Consider the following 12,544-nt stretch of genomic DNA (forward strand, 5'->3'; position numbering starts at 1 on the left):
GCTTCCTCCAGCAATCCCTGTCAAAGCAACAGGACTCTTGCACTGTGTGCTTCCTACAGCAATCTCTGTCAAAGCAACAAGACTCTGGCACTGTGAGCTTCGTCCAACAATCCCTGTCAAAGCATCCGGACTCTGGCACTGTGAGCTTCCTCCAACAATACCTGTCAAAGCAACAGGACTCTGGCACTGTGAGCTTCCTGCAGCAATCCCTGTCAAAGCAACAGGACTCTGGCACTGTGAGCTTCGTCCAACAATCCCTGCCAATGCAACAGGACGCTGGCACTGTCCGCTTCCTCCAGCAATCCCTGTCAATGCAACAGGACCCTGGCACTGTCAGCTTCCTCCAGCAATCCCTGTCAAAGCAACAAGACTCTGGCACTGTGAGCTTCCTCCAGCAATCTCTGTCAAAGCGACAGGACTCTGGCACTGTGAGCTTCCTCCAGCAATCCCTGTCAAAGCAACAGGAGTCTGGCACTGTGAGCTTCCTCCAGCAATCCCTGTAAATGCACCAGGACCCTGGCACTGTCAGCTTCCTCCTGCAATCCCTGTTAAAGCAACAGGACTCTGGCACTGTGTGCTTCCTCCAGCAATCTCTGTCAAAGGGACAGGACTCTGGCACTGTGAGCTTCCCCCTGCAGTGCCAGTCAATGCCAAAGGACTCTGGGACTGTGAGCTTCATCCAACAATCCCTGTCAAAGCATCCGGACTCTGGCACTGTGAGCTTCCTCCAGCAATCCCTGTCAATGCACCAGGACCCTGGCACTGTCCGCTTCCTCAGTAGGGCCTTTCAATGCAATAGAAACCCGTAAGTGTGAGCTTCCTCCAGCAGCTGCCATCAACGCAACATGACCCCTGGCATTGCCAGCTTCCCTCAGCGATCCCTGTCAATGCATCAGGACTCTGACACTGTGAGCTTCGTCCAACAATCCCTGTCAATGCAACAGGACCCTGGCACTGTCAGCTTCCTCCAGCAATCCCTGTCAAAGCGACAGGACCCTGGCACTGTGAGATTCCTCCAGCAATCCCTGTCAAAGCAACAGGACTCTGGCACTGTGTGCTTCCTCCAGCAATCTCTGTCAAAGGGACAGGACTCTGGCACTGTGAGCTTCATCCAGCAATCTCTGTCAAAGCAACAAGACTCTGGCACTGTGAGCTTCGTCCAACAATCCCTGTCAAAGCATTCGGACTCTGGCACTGTGAGCTTCCTCCAACAATACCTGTCAAAGCAACAGGACTCTGGCACTGTGAGCTTCCTGCAGCAATCCCTGTCAAAGCAACAGGACTCTGGCACTGTGAGCTTCGTCCAACAATCCCTGCCAATGCAACAGGACGCTGGCACTGTCAGCTTCCTCCAGCAATCCCTGTCAATGTAACAGGACCCTAGCACTGTCAGCTTCCTCCAGCAATCCCTGTCAAAGCAACAAGACTCTGGTACTGTGAGCTTCCTCCAGCAATCTCTGTCAAAGCGACAGGACTCTGGCACTGTGAGCTTCCTCCAGCAATCCCTGTCAAAGCAACAGGACTCTGGCACTGTGAGCTTCCCCCTGCAGTGCCAGTCAATGCCAAAGGACTCTGGCACTGTGAGCTTCGTCCAACAATCCCTGTCAAAGCATCCGGACTCTGGCACTGTGAGCTTCCTCCAACAATACCTGTCAAAGCAACAGGACTCTGGCACTGTGAGCTTCCTCCAGCAATCCCTGTCAATGCACCAGGACCCTGGCACTGTCAGCTTCCTCAGTAGGGCCTATCAGTACAATAGAAACCCGTAAGAGTGAGCTTCCTCTAGTAGCTGCCATCAACGCAACATGACCCCTGGCATTGCCAGCTTCCCTCTGCAATCCCTGTCAATGCATCAGGACCCTGGCACTGTCAGCTACCTCCAGCAATCCCTGTCAAAGCGACAGGACCCTGGCACTGTGAGATTCCTCCAGCAATCCCTGTCAAAGCGACAGGACCCTGGCACTGTGAGATTCCTCCAGCAATCCCTGTCAAAGCAACAGGACTCTGGCACTGTGTGCTTCCTCCAGCAATCTCTGTCAAAGGGATAGTACTCTGGCACTGTGAGCTTCCCCCTGCAGTGCCAGTCAATGCCAAAGGACTCTGGCACTGTGAGCTTCATCCAACAATCCCTGTCAAAGCATCCGGACTCTGGCACTGTGAGCTTCCTCCAACAATACCTGTCAAAGCAACAGGACTCTGGCACTGTGAGCTTCCTCCAGCAATCCCTGTCAATGCACCAGGACCCTGGCACTGTCAGCTTCCTCAGTAGGGCCAATCAATGCAATAGAAACCCGCAAGTGTGAGCTTCCTCTAGTAGCTGCCATCAACGCAACATGACCCCTGGCATTGCCAGCTTCCCTCAGCAATCCCTGTCAATGCATCAGGACTCTGACACTGTGAGCTTTGTCCAACAATCTCTGTCAAAGCGACAGGACTCTGGCACTGTGAGCTTCCCCTTGCAGTGCCAGTCAATGCCAAAGGACTCTCGCACTGTGAGCTTCGTCCAACAATCCCTGTCAAAGCATCCGGACTCTGGCACTGTGAGCTTCCTCCAACAATACCTGTCAAAGCAACAGGACTCTGGCACTGTGAGCTTCCTCCAGCAATCCCCGTCAATGCACCAGGACCCTGGCACTGTCAGCTTCCTCAGTAGGGCCTTTCAATGCAATAGAAACCCGTAAGTGTGAGCTTCCTCTAGCAGCTGCCATCAACGCAACTTGACCCCTGGCATTGCCAGCTTCCCTCAGCAATCCCTGTCAATGCATCAGGACTCTGGCACTGTGAGCTTTGTCCAACAATCCCTGTCAAAGCATCCGGACTCTGGCACTGTGAGCTTCCTCCAGCAATACCTGTCAAAGCAACAGGACTCTGGCACTGTGAGCTTCCCTCAGCAATCCCTGTCAATGCATCAGGACTCTGGCACTGTGCTTCCTCCAGCAATCTCTGTCAAAGCGACAGGACTCTTGCACTGTGAGCTTCCTCCAGCATTCCCTGTCAATGCACCAGGACCCTGGCACTGTCAGCTTCCTCCAGCAATCCCTGTCAAAGGAACAGGACTCTGGCACTGTGTGCTTCCTCCAGCAATCTCTGTCAAAGGGACAGGACTCTGGCACTGTGAGCTTCCCCCTGCAGTACCAGTCAATGCCAAAGGACTCTGGCACTGTGAGCTTCGTCCAACAATCCATGTCAAAGCATCCGGACTCTGGCACTGTGAGCTTCCTCCTGCAATCTCTGTCAAAGCAACAGGACTCTGGCACTGTGAGCTTCCTCCAGCAATCCCTGTCAAAGCAACAGGACTCTGGCACTGTGAGCTTCCTCCAGCAATCCCTGTCAAAGCAGCAGGACTCTGGCACGGCGAGCTTCCTCCAGCAATCCCTGTCAATGCAACAGGATTCCGAAACTGTGAGCTTCCTCCAGCAATCCCTGTCAAAGCAGCAGGACTCTGGCACTGCGAGCTTCCTCCAGCAATCCCTGTCAATGCAACAGGACCCTGGCACTGTCAGCTTCCTCCAGCAATCCCTGTCAAAGCAACATGACTCTGGCACTGTGTGCTTCCTCCAGCAATCTCTGTCAAAGCAACAAGACTCTGGCACTGTGAGCTTCGTCCAACAATCCCTGTCAAAGCATCCGGACTCTGGCACTGTGAGCTTCCTCCAACAATACCTGTCAAAGCAACAGGACTCTGGCACTGTGAGCTTCCTCCAGCAATCCCTGTCAATGCACCAGGACCCTGGCACTGTCAGCTTCCTCAGTAGGGCCTATCAGTACAATAGAAACCCGTAAGAGTGAGCTTCCTCTAGTAGCTGCCATCAACGCAACATGACCCCTGGCATTGCCAGCTTCCCTCAGCAATTCCTGTCAATGCATCAGGACTCTGACACTGTGAGCTTCGTCCCACAATCCCTGTCAATGCAACAGGACCCTGGCACTGTCAGCTTCCTCCAGCAATCCCTGTTAAAGCGACAGGACCCTGGCACTGTGAGATTCCTCCAGCAATCCCTGGCAAAGCAACAGGACTCTGGCACTGTGTGCTTCCTCCAGCAATCTCTGTCAAAGGGACAGGACTCTGGCACTGTGAGCTTCCCCCTGCAGTGCCAGTCAATCCCAAAGGACTCTGGCACTGTGAGCTTCATCCAACAATCCCTATCAAAGCATCCGGACTCTGGCACTGTGAGCTTCCTCCAACAATACCTTTCAAAGCAACAGGACTCTGGCACTGTGAGCTTTCTCCAGCAATCCCTGTCAAAGCAACAGGACTCTGGCACTGTGAGCTTCCTCCAGCAATCCCTGTCAATGCACCAGGATCCTGGAACTGTCAGATTCCTCAGTAGGGCCAATCAATGCAATAGAAACCCGCAAGTGTGAGCTTCCTCTAGTAGCTGCCATCAACGCAACATGACCCCTGGCATTGCCAGCTTCCCTCAGCAATCCCTGTCAATGCATCAGGACTCTGACACTGTGAGCTTTGTCCAACAATCTCTGTCAAAGCGACAGGACTCTGGCACTGTGAGCTTCCCCTTGCAGTGCCAGTCAATGCCAAAGGACTCTCGCACTGTGAGCTTCGTCCAACAATCCCTGTCAAAGCATCCGGACTCTGGCACTTTGAGCTTCCTCCAACAATACCTGTCAAAGCAACAGGACTCTGGCACTGTGAGCTTCCTCCAGCAATCCCTGTCAATGCAACAGGACCCTGGCACTGTCAGCTTCCTCAGTAGGGCCTTTCAATGCAATAGAAACCCGTAAGTGTGAGTTTCCTCTAGCAGCTGCCATCAACGCAACTTGACCCCTGGCATTGCCAGCTTCCCTCAGCAATCCCTGTCAATACATCAGGACTCTGGCACTGTGAGCTTCGTCCAACAATCCCTGTCAAAGCAACAGGACCCTGGCACTGTCAGGTTCCTCCAGCAATCCCTGTCAAAGCAACAGGACTCTGGCACTGTGTGCTTCCTCCAGCAATCTCTGTCAAAGCGACAGGACTCTGGCACTGTGAGCTTCCCCCTGCACTGCCAGTCAATGCCAAAGGACTCTGGCACTGTGAGTTTTGTCCAACAATCCCTGTCAAAGCATCCGGACTCTGGCACTGTGAGCTTCCTCCAACAATACCTGTCAAAGCAACTGTGCTCTGGCACTGTGAGCTTCCCTCAGCAATCCCTGTCAATGCATCACGACTCTGACACTGTGAGCTTCGTCCAACAATCCCTGTCAAGGCAACAGGACCCTGGCACTGTCAGCTTCCTCCAGCAATCCCTGTCAAAGCAACAGGACTCTGGCACTGTGTGCTTCCTCCAGCAATCCCTGTCAAAGCAACATGACTCTGGCACTGTGAGCTTCCCTCAGCAATCCCTGTGAATGCATCAGGACTCTGACACTGTGAGCTTCGTCCAACAACCCCTGTCAATGCAACAGGACCCTGGCACTGTCACCTTCCTCCAGCAATCCCTGTCAAAGCAACAGGACTCTGGCACTGTGCTTCCTCCAGCAATCTCTGTTAAAGGGACAGGACTCTTGCACTGTGAGCTTCCTCCAGCATTCCCTGTCAATGCACCAGGATCCTGGCACTATCAACTTCCTCCAGCAATCCCTGTCAAAGGAACAGGACTCTGGCACTGTGTGCTTCCTCCAGCAATCTCTGTCGAAGGGACAGGACTCTGGCACTGTGAGCTTCCCCCTGCAGTACCAGTCAATGCCAAAGGAGTCTGGCACTGTGAGCTTCCTCCAACAATCCCTGTCAAAGCATCCGGACTCTGGCACTGTGAGCTTCCTCCAGCAATCCCTGTCAATGCACCAGGACCCTGGCACTGTCAGCTTCCTCAGTAGGGCCTATCAGTGCAATAGAAACCCGTAAGTGTGAGCTTCCTCTAGTAGCTGCCATCAATGCAACATGACCCCTGGCATTGCCAGCTTCCCTCAGCAATCCCTGTCAATGCATCAGGACCCTGGCACTGTCAGCTTCCTCCAGCAATCCCTGTCAAAGCAACAGGACTCTGGCACTGTGTGCTTCCTCCAGCATTCTCTGTCAAAGCGACAGGGCTCTTGCACTGTGAGCTTCCCCCTGCAGTGCCAGTCAATGCCAAAGGACTCTGGTACTGTGAGCTTCGTCCAACAATCCCTGTCAAAGCAACAGGACTCTGGCACTGTGATCTTCCTCCAGCAATCCCTGTCAAAGCAACAGGACTCTGGCACTGTGAGCTTCCTCCAGCAATCCCTGTCAAAGCAACAGGACTCTGGTACTGTGAGCTTCCTCCAGCAATCCCTGTCAATGCACCAGGACCCTGGCACTGTCAGCTTCCTCAGTAGACCCTATCAATGCAATAGAAACCCGTAAGTGTGAGCTTCCTCTAGTAGCTGCCATCAACGCACCATGACCCCTGGCATTGCCAGCTTCCCTCAGCAATCCCTGTCAATGCATCAGGACTCTGACACTGTGAGCTTCGTCCAACAATCCCTGTCAGTGCAACAGGACCCTGGCACTGTCAGCTTCCTCCAGCAATCCCTGTCAAAGCAACAGGACTCTGGCACTGTCAGCTTCCTCCAGCAATGCCTGTCAAAGCAACAGGACTCTGGCACTGTCAGCTTCCTCCAGCAATCCCTGTCAAAGCAGCAGGACTCTGGCACTGTGAGCTTCCTCCAGCAATCCCTGTCAAAGCAGCAGGACTCTGGCACTGCGAGCTTCCTCCAGCAATCCCTGTCAATGCAACAGGATTCCGAAACTGCGAGCTTCCTCCAGCAATCCCTGTCAATGCTACAGGACCCTGGCACTGTCAGCTTCCTCCAGCAATCCCTGTCAAAGCAACAGGACTCTTGCACTGTGTGCTTCCTCCAGCAATCTCTGTCAAAGCAACAAGACTCTGGCACTGTGAGCTTCGTCCAACAATCCCTGTCAAAGCATCCGGACTCTGGCACTGTGAGCTTCCTCCAACAATACCTGTCAAAGCAACAGGACTCTGGCACTGTGAGCTTCCTGCAGCAATCCCTGTCAAAGCAACAGGACTCTGGCACTGTGAGCTTCGTCCAACAATCCCTGCCAATGCAACAGGACGCTGGCACTGTCCGCTTCCTCCAGCAATCCCTGTCAATGCAACAGGACCCTGGCACTGTCAGCTTCCTCCAGCAATCCCTGTCAAAGCAACAAGACTCTGGCACTGTGAGCTTCCTCCAGCAATCTCTGTCAAAGCGACAGGACTCTGGCACTGTGAGCTTCCTCCAGCAATCCCTGTCAAAGCAACAGGAGTCTGGCACTGTGAGCTTCCTCCAGCAATCCCTGTAAATGCACCAGGACCCTGGCACTGTCAGCTTCCTCCTGAAATCCCTGTTAAAGCAACAGGACTCTGGCACTGTGTGCTTCCTCCAGCAATCTCTGTCAAAGGGACAGGACTCTGGCACTGTGAGCTTCCCCCTGCAGTGCCAGTCAATGCCAAACGACTCTGGGACTGTGAGCTTCATCCAACAATCCCTGTCAAAGCATCCGGACTCTGGCACTGTGAGCTTCCTCCAACAATACCTGTCAAAGCAAAAGGACTCTGGCACTGTGAGCTTCCTCCAGCAATCCCTGTCAATGCACCAGGACCCTGGCACTGTCCGCTTTCTCAGTAGGGCCTTTCAATGCAATAGAAACCCGTAAGTGTGAGCTTCCTCCAGCAGCTGCCATCAACGCAACATGAGCCCTGGCATTGCCAGCTTCCCTCAGCGATCCCTGTCAATGCATCAGGACTCTGACACTGTGAGCTTCGTCCAACAATCCCTGTCAATGCAACAGGACCCTGGCACTGTCAGCTTCCTCCAGCAATCCCTGTCAAAGCGACAGGACCCTGGCACTGTGAGATTCCTCCAGCAATCCCTGTCAAAGCAACAGGACTCTGGCACTGTGTGCTTCCTCCAGCAATCTCTGTCAAAGGGACAGGACTCTGGCACTGTGAGCTTCATCCAGCAATCTCTGTCAAAGCGACAGGACTCTGGCACTGTGAGCTTCCTCCAACAATCCCTGTCAAAGCATTCGGACTCTGGCACTGTGAGCTTCCTCCAACAATACCTGTCAAAGCAACAGGACTCTGGCACTGTGAGCTTCCTGCAGCAATCCCTGTCAAAGCAACAGGACTCTCGCACTGTGAGCTTCGTCCAACAATCCCTGCCAATGCAACAGGACGCTGGCACTGTCAGCTTCCTCCAGCAATCCCTGTCAATGCAACAGGACCCTGGCACTGTCAGCTTCCTCCAGCAATCCCTGTCAAAGCAACAAGACTCTGGCACTGTGAGCTTCCTCCAGCAATCTCTGTCAAAGCGACAGGACTCTGGCACTGTGAGCTTCCTCCAGCAATCCCTGTCAAAGCAACAGGACTCTGGCACTGTGAGCTTCCCCCTGCAGTGCCAGTCAATGCCAAAGGACTCTGGCACTGTGAGCTTCGTCCAACAATCCCTGTCAAAGCATCCGGACTCTGGCACTGTGAGCTTCCTCCAACAATACCTGTCAAAGCAACAGGACTCTGGCACTGTGAGCTTCCTCCAGCAATCCCTGTCAATGCACCAGGACCCTGGCACTGTCAGCTTCCTCAGTAGGGCCTATCAGTACAATAGAAACCCGTAAGAGTGAGCTTCCTCTAGTAGCTGCCATCAACGCAACATGACCCCTGGCAATGCCAGCTTCCCTCTGCAATCCCTGTCAATGCATCAGGACCCTGGCACTGTCAGCTTCCTCCAGCAATCCCTGTCAAAGCGACAGGACCCTGGCACTGTGAGATTCCTCCAGCAATCCCTGTCAAAGCGACAGGACCCTGGCACTGTGAGATTCCTCCAGCAATCCCTGTCAAAGCAACAGGACTCTGGCACTGTGTGCTTCCTCCAGCAATCTCTGTCAAAGGGACAGTACTCTGGCACTGTGAGCTTCCCCCTGCAGTGCCAGTCAATGCCAAAGGACTCTGGCACTGTGAGCTTCATCCAACAATCCCTGTCAAAGCATCCGGACTCTGGCACTGTGAGCTTCCTCCAACAATACCTGTCAAAGCAACAGGACTCTGGCACTGTGAGCTTCCTCCAGCAATCCCTGTCAAAGCAACAGGACTCTGGCACTGTGAGCTTCCTCCAGCAATCCCTGTCAATGCACCAGGACCCTGGCACTGTCAGCTTCCTCAGTAGGGCCAATCAATGCAATAGAAACCCGCAAGTGTGAGCTTCCTCTAGTAGCTGCCATCAACGCAACATGAGCCCTGGCATTGCCAGCTTCCCTCAGCAATCCCTGTCAATGCATCAGGACTCTGACAATGTGAGATTTGTCCAACAATCTCTGTCAAAGCGACAGGACTCTGGCACTGTGAGCTTTCCCTTGCAGTGCCAGTCAATGCCAAAGGACTCTCGCACTGTGAGCTTCGTCCAACAATCCCTGTCAAAGCATCCGGACTCTGGCACTGTGAGCTTCCTCCACCAATACCTGTCAAAGCAACAGGACTCTGGCACTGTGAGCTTCCTCCAGCAATCCCCGTCAATGCACCAGGACCCTGGCACTGTCAGCTTCCTCAGTAGGGCCTTTCAATGCAATAGAAACCCGTAAGTGTGAGCTTCCTCTAGCAGCTGCCATCAACGCAACTTGACCCCTGGCATTGCCAGCTTCCCTCAGCAATCCCTGTCAATGCATCAGGACTCTGGCACTGTGAGCTTTGTCCAACAATCCCTGTCAAAGCATCCGGTCTCTGGCACTGTGAGCTTCCTCCAGCAATACCTGTCAAAGCAACAGGACTCTGGCACTGTGAGCTTCCCTCAGCAATCCCTGTCAATGCATCAGGACTCTGGCTCTGTGCTTCCTCCAGCAATCTCTGTCAAAGCGACAGGACTCTTGCACTGTGAGCTTCCTCCAGCATTCCCTGTCAATGCACCAGGACCCTGGCACTGTCAGCTTCCTCCAGCAATCCCTGTCAAAGGAACAGGACTCTGGCACTGTGTGCTTCCTCCAGCAATCTCTGTCAAAGGGACAGGACTCTGGCACTGTGAGCTTCCCACTGCAGTACCAGTCAATGCCAAAGGACTCTGGCACTGTGAGCTTCGTCCAACAATCCCTGTCAAAGCATCCGGACTCTGGCACTGTGAGCTTCCTCCTGCAATCCCTGTCAAAGCAACAGGACTCTGGCACTGTGAGCTTCCTCCAGCAATCCCTGTCAAAGCAACAGGACTCTGGCACTGTGAGCTTCCTCCAGCAATCCCTGTCAAAGCAGCAGGACTCTGGCACGGCGAGCTTCCTCCAGCAATCCCTGTCAATGCAACAGGATTCCGAAACTGTGAGCTTCCTCCAGCAATCCCTGTCAAAGCAGCAGGACTCTGGCACTGCGAGCTTCCTCAAGCAATCCCTGTCAATGCAACAGGACCCTGGCACTGTCAGCTTCCTCCAGCAATCCCTGTCAAAGCAACAGGACTCTGGCACTGTGTGCTTCCTCCAGCAATCTCTGTCAAAGCAACAAGACTCTGGCACTGTGAGCTTCGTCCAACAATCCCTGTCAAAGCATCCGGACTCTGGCACTGTGAGCTTCCTCCAACAATACCTGTCAAAGCAACAGGACTCTGGCACTGTGAGCTTCCTGCAGCAACCCCTGTCAAAGCAACAGGACTCTGGCACTGTGAGCTTCATCCAACAATCCCTGCCAATGCAACAGGACGCTGGCACTGTCAGCTTCCTCCAGCAATCCCTGTCAATGCAACAGGACCCTGGCACTGTCAGCTTCCTCCAGCAATCCCTGTCAAAGCAACAAGACTCTGGCACTGTGAGCTTCCTCCAGCAATCTCTGTCAAAGCGACAGGACTCTGGCACTGTGAGCTTCCTCCAGCAATCCCTGTCAAAGCAACAGGACTCTGGCACTGTGAGCTTTCCCCTGCAGTGCCAGTCAATGCCAAAGGACTCTGGCACTGTGAGCTTCGTCCAACAATCCCTGTCAAAGCATCCGGACTCTGGCACTGTGAGCTTCCTCCAACAATACCTGTCAAAGCAACAGGACTCTGGCACTGTGAGCTTCCTCCAGCAATCCCTGTCAATGCACCAGGACCCTGGCACTGTCAGCTTCCTCAGTAGGGCCTATCAGTACAATAGAAACCCGTAAGAGTGAGATTCCTCTAGTAGCTGCCATCAACGCAACATGACCCCTGGCATTGCCAGCTTCCCTCAGCAATCCCTGTCAATGCATCAGGACTCTGACACTGTGAGCTTCGTCCCACAATCCCTGTCAATGCAACAGGACCCTGGCACTGTCAGCTTCCTCCAGCAATCCCTGTCAAAGCGACAGGACCCTGGCACTGTGAGATTCCTCCAGCAATCCCTGTCAAAGCAACAGGACTCTGGCACTGTGTGCTTCCTCCAGCAATCTCTGTCAAAGGGACAGGACTCTGGCACTGTGAGCTTCCCCCTGCAGTGCCAGTCAATGCCAAAGGACTCTGGCACTGTGAGCTTCATCCAACAATCCCTATCAAAGCATCCGGACTCTGGCACTGTGAGCTTCCTCCAACAATACCTGTCAAAGCAACAGGACTCTGGCACTGTGAGCTTCCTCCAGCAATCCCTGTCAAAGCAACAGGACTCTGGCACTGTGAGCTTCCTCCAGCAATCCCCGTCAATGCACCAGGATCCTGGCACTGTCAGATTCCTCAGTAGGGCAAATCAATGCAATAGAAACCCGCAAGTGTGAGCTTCCTCTAGTAGCTGCCATCAACGCAACATGACCCCTGGCATTGCCAGCTTCCCTCAGCAATCCCTGTCAATGCATCAGGACTCTGACACTGTGAGCTTTGTCCAACAATCTCTGTCAAAGCGACAGGACTCTGGCACTGTGAGCTTCCCCTTGCAGTGCCAGTCAATGCCAAAGGACTCTCGCACTGTGAGCTTCGTCCAACAATCCCTGTCAAAGCATCCGGACTCTGGCACTGTGAGCTTCCTCCAACAATACCTGTCAAAGCAACAGGACTCTGGCACTGTGAGCTTCCTCCAGCAATCCCTGTTAATGCACCAGGACCCTGGCACTGTCAGCTTCCTCAGTAGGGCCTTTCAATGCAATAGAAACCCGTAAGTGTGAGCTTCCTCTAGCAGCTGCCATCAACGCAACTTGACCCCTGGCATTGCCAGCTTCCCTCAGCAATCCCTGTCAATGCATCAGGACTCTGGCACTGTGAGCTTCATCCAACAATCCCTGTCAAAGCAACAGGACCCTGGCACTGTCAGCTTCCTCCAGCAATCCCTGTCAAAGCAACAGGACTCTGGCACTGTGTGCTTCCTCCAGCAATCTCTGTCAAAGCGACAGGACTCTGGCACTGTGAGCTTCCCCCTGCACTGCCAGTCAATGCCAAAGGACTCTGGCACTGTGAGTTTTGTCCAACAATACCTGTCAAAGCATCCGGACTCTGGCACTGTGAGCTTCCTCCAACAATACCTGTCAAAGCAACTGTGCTCTGGCACTGTGAGCTTCCCTCAGCAATCCCTGTCAATGCATCACGACTCTGACACTGTGAGCTTTGTCCAACAATCCCTGTCAAGGCAACAGGACCCTGGCACTGTCAGCTTCCTCCAGCAATCCCTGTC

The sequence above is a fragment of the Triturus cristatus genome, chromosome 1_1 (assembly GCF_964204655.1).
Source record: "Triturus cristatus chromosome 1_1, aTriCri1.1, whole genome shotgun sequence".
Taxonomy (NCBI): Eukaryota; Metazoa; Chordata; class Amphibia; order Caudata; family Salamandridae; genus Triturus; species Triturus cristatus.